Below are 4,988 nucleotides of genomic sequence, written 5' to 3'. Positions count from 1 at the left end.
GAATGTTAGATGATGACTCACAACTCTTCAGATACTGAAGCAGTCTGTGCCTGCAAGCAGCAAGACCTGAACAACATTCAGGCTTGAGCTGATAAGTGACAAGCAACCTTCTGGCCACACAAGTGCCAAGCAGTGAACATCTCCAATGAGAGAGAAAAAAAATCTACCTTTTGATATTCAGAAGCATTATCATCGTTAAATCCCCCACCATCAATATCTTGACCAGAAACGTAACTGGACCAGTCACATCTATGCTGTGGCTATAAGCGCAGGTCAGAGATTACGAATTCTGCAGCAAGTATCTCACCTCCTGACACCCCAAATCCTGTCCACCATCTACAAGGCACAAGTCAGGAGTGTGATGGAATACATCCCACTCAACAACACTCAAGAAGCTCAACACCATCCAGGACAAAGCAGCGCACTTGATCGGCACCTAACCCACCACCTTAAACATTCAATCCCTCCACAACCAGTAAACAGTGGCTGCAGTGTGTACCATCTCCATATGCACTGCAGCAACTCGCCAAGTATCCTTCAACAGCACCTTCCAAACTCGTGACCACTACCACCTCGAAGGACAAGGGCAGCAGATGCATGGGAACTCACTACCTGCAGGTACCCCTCCAAGTCACTCACCATCCTGACTTGGAACGATATCGCCAGTTATTCACTGTTGTTGGGTCACAATCCTGGAACTCCCTCCCCAACGGCAGTGTGGGTGTTCCTGCACCATATGGACTGCATCAATTCAAGAAGGCAGCTCTCCACCACCTTCTCAATGGCAATAGGAATGGGTAATAAATGCTCGCCTTATCAGCGATACTCACACCCAAGAATGAATAAAAACCAAATCACTCTCCACAGATTCCCCACAATCTGGGCTTGGACATTTACTTCAGGAGCACAGAGCTTTATATCACTGCAACATGAGTTCCAATCTTCATATTCTGTTCACTTTTCACATTATTTTCTACCAGTCCACGAGGTTTTATTAATTCAGTATTCGGGTCTCTGCTCCTCAACCGTTTCTAACATCTCACCTCTTACAAAAAAACACTCTGATCTAGCGTCGGTAGTCGATGACCCCTCATTTTAAACTCCATCTGCCAAAGCATTGCTCACTCACTTAATCTATCAAGAAGATTTGAAAATAAATTTCTTGCCAAAGGATAATTTTCTGCATCTGCTCCCTCGCCATTTGCTTTTCCCATTTGTCTTTCACTTGGTGCAAATCCAGAGAAAGTAATGATGGAAGGAAGGAGGGGAGGAAAAATCCTGCTCCGTTTCGTATTCCCTATTTGATCTTCATTCCACTGCAGTTTGGGTGAAGAATTCCAATTGTCTGTCTCAATTTTAATAAAGTATAACCAATTCTGGAATCACTGTCAAGATACTGACAAGAACAGGTTTCGAGGCTGACTTTACACATAAGCTCACCCAACATAAATAATACACGAAACAGCTCATAAACTAGCGACAAGGATGGGATTCGAACCCACGTGTGCAAAGCACAATGGATTAGCAATCCATCGCCTTAACCTCTCGGCCACCTTGTCAGTTGCAGAGACATAGCTGTCACCTTCAGCACAGCTTCTGGCTGTGCAGCCAGCTGTGGAATGATGGAAATATATCTTCTGTAAGTAAATGAAGTTGGGAATGGAGCGGTGTGAAACATTTCCAGACCATGTCCAACACGTTTCTACTCAGTGTGAAAACCCAACACGGAAAGACTGGAACATGCAATCATTTCATCACATCATGATTAACATCACTCAGACACCGGAACCATTAGGTCACTGATGAAGTCATGATGACCGAATTTCTCATGAAATGAAAACTGAACTAACTGACTGGAAGAATTGCTTTAACCCCACATGATCAGCGAGGCACAGCATCAGGCCGACTTGTCGGGTGGTGTAAACAGATATCACTGCTTCTGATCTTCACCAGAACAGAGAGTGAGATGTAACATTGATCATCAAACAGACTGTGAGAGAATACAACAGAATAAAACACATGGAGAGACACTGTGGAATAACAAATAGATTTGATTGGAATGTTGAAATTTTGATTGGAATGGATAAAACACCAGAAACAGCAGATTAAAGTGGGATTCTCATCATTATATTGATCTGGGACAGAAAAGAGAAACTGATGGAAAGAAGAGAAGAAGGAAGAAAAGAAAGGATGGAACTGTTCAATCTTTTCAGTTTTTTCACTCGCCCATCAAAGCTGATAAAAAAAGTTGCAAATAACAGAGAATTTCACCAAAAAGGGAGATTAAATGTTGCTGAAACCTTGGATCGAAGGATGCCCCAAAAGATCACCTGTTTAACTGTCTCCTCACGAGGGGATTTCAATCAGTGAGCAATATTATTCTCTACTTTTTTTGTTAATTGGTCCCAGAACTGTCACTTGCAATTAATATCTGTGTTCCGACTCCTGAATAATAAAATTGTGAGTTTCTCGATATTTTCTGGACACAGTTCCTGCTGAAAGAACTAAGAACTCTTTTCTAATTTGCACAATACTATATACACACTCATCAAGCCTGCTAAGCTAGCATCCTTGGTGCTGCTCTCTCTTCTCCCAAACTTCATCTCATGTGACTGTTCCATCATCACTCTGACAGTGGGAGGGGTTGATCCCACTATCTTCAGCATTAACCCTTTACATCCTTATACCACACTGTCTGTCCAACAAAAATGGGTGGAGGGAACTTCCTTCATTTATCAAAACACCAACAGCAGCACAGTGGCGCAATGGTTAGCACCGCAGCCTCAGAGCTCCAGCGACCAGGATTCAGTTCTGGGTACTGCCTGTGTGGAGTTTGCAAGTTCTCCCTATGTCTGTGTGGGTTTCCGCCGGGTGCTCTGGTTTCCTCCCACCTCCAAAAGACTTGCAGGTTGATAGGTAAATTGGCCATTGTAAATTGTCCCGAGTGTAGGTACGTGGTAGGAGAATGGTGGGGATGTGGTAGAGAATATGGGATTAATGTAGGATTAGTATAAATGGGTGGTTGCTGGTTGGCACAGACTCGGTGGGCCGAAGGGGCTATATCTCTAAATAAGAAAAGTAAAATAAAGGCTACCAGTCGTAAATCAACTCAAACCCATTAGAGAGATAGAGGGAGACTGTCAGAGAACTTCCTGCATCCAGTCCTGACCCTGTCACACTCAGCAGCTTCTCACCCAGACCGCACTCTCATCAACACTGAACATTGTTACCGAGACCCTTCAAATACTGTTTATAAAAGGGAGAAAAATTCAAACTTTATCACAGCTAGATTGAATAGAACAAAGTTTAATATCTTCTCGTCGTCACTCGGTAACCACATGAGACAGTCCTTAAATCAGTAGCATAAATTATCAGCTGGAAGAATGTTTGTCATTGGGTTGAATCATTTCTGTGTGAGGAATGTTCCAGCATCATAAACCAGGGGAACGTGTTGACTGAGCTGTGTCTACATCTCTTCTGGACAGTTCACCCTTCATTCTGCTCTGATTCACTTTCCCAAAGCGGATCTACAGATTCTCAAATCCGGAGACTGGGTTTTCTTATTTTGTTCCTTTTGATTTTTCTTGCTCCTGAATGTTAATATATTCCAACCTCGGATCAACCTTGCCCTGTCTCCCAGTCTTGGTTAAAAGCGACAAATAACGGCAACAACATTCTGAAACATACAACACGGTCACATTCTGCTTCAGTGAGATTAATGCTGAGGCCGTTTCTGTGTCGAATGCGATTGTGAACAAATTTCTCTCAAGGAAATTGTGAGTGATCAAGTATTTGCACTGAATTTCTGTGCAAGAAGGGACAGTTTCAAACAGCCATTCCCAAATCACTTCCTTCACAAAGACAAAGACTGTGCTGTCTTAACGTGTGAATCAACGTCACAAACAAATTTGAACTCGAAGTTCAGGAGAAGACAGAGATGTGAATGATTGACAGTGTAATCTTTAAATCATAATTTTCCGTTTCTTCGTTGAAGTGAGGCTCAACCCTAAGCCACTAGAGATCGCGGAAAGCTACAAACTTGGATCCAGAAATCAGAAAAGTAGTGAAACAGTTGGTGAGTACATTGTGACATTGAAGAATTTATCACCACATTGCAACATTGGCACATTCTTAGACCGTACATTATGAGACAGATTTGTGCTTATATTGGTGGATGAGGAAAGATACTAAACACACAAAATCCCAATTTGAGCTAGTGTGTAAGATTGCTCTTTCCACGGAGATAGCATCAAAGAATGCTCGTGAATTTCGTCCTATGCCAGTGACAGTAACACACTTCAGAGGAACTTAAACACACTGGTAAAATGGGCTTTCACACAACAGATAAAATGTTACACAGAGACTTGTGAAGTGATACAGTTTGGGAGGAAGAATGAGACAATGTACACCAATCTTTTTTGATCAAGGTTTGAAAAGGTTGCTAAGAGCAAACAGGACACTTGGCTTTATTAATAGAGGCATAGAGTAAAAGCAAATAAGTTATGCTAAACCTTTATAAAACACTGGGGCTGAATGACCTACTCCTGTACCTCCACGGAAAGCTTCCACTCCAGGCTCGGACACCCTCTTCAGGATCACTCTCCATACATCCCGCCACTCCACACACGGATATCTCCCTCAGGATCAGATCACAGCTCCACAGTCCTGCCACATCCAGTCGTGAATGGTGGTGGATAATTAAATAACTAACAAGATGAGGAGGCTCCAAAAACATTCACATCCTCAATGATGGTGGTGCTGAGCACGTCAGTGCAAAAGATGAAGCTGAAGCATTTGCAACCATCTTCAGTCAGAAATATTAAGTGGATTTGATCTGTGCTAATTTCAGCTCCTCATGCTCGCTGGTGCCTTGGTTCTCTGGTGCTAATTTCAGAGTAAATCAAACAGCTTGACAATTGGAGCCAAAGAAAAAGACACAGGAGAGGTTGAAAGTGCCAAAACCTGGGATTGAACCAAGAACTGTTTAA

The 4,988-nt window shown here is 42.7% G+C and overlaps 1 non-coding gene across 1 annotated transcript; it reads right to left on the bottom strand.

Moving 5' to 3' along the window:
* Positions 1 to 1,477: 1,477 nt before the first annotated feature.
* On the bottom strand, positions 1,478 to 1,559 carry trnas-gcu (transfer RNA serine (anticodon GCU)). The gene has a single exon. It is a non-coding gene; the product is annotated as a tRNA-Ser (tRNA).
* Between the last annotated feature and the right edge of the window lie 3,429 nt (positions 1,560 to 4,988).

Source organism: Heterodontus francisci, unplaced genomic scaffold (assembly GCF_036365525.1).
Source record: "Heterodontus francisci isolate sHetFra1 unplaced genomic scaffold, sHetFra1.hap1 HAP1_SCAFFOLD_937, whole genome shotgun sequence".
Classification (NCBI taxonomy): domain Eukaryota; kingdom Metazoa; phylum Chordata; class Chondrichthyes; order Heterodontiformes; family Heterodontidae; genus Heterodontus; species Heterodontus francisci.
This window is presented reverse-complemented; position numbering and strand designations above follow the sequence as displayed.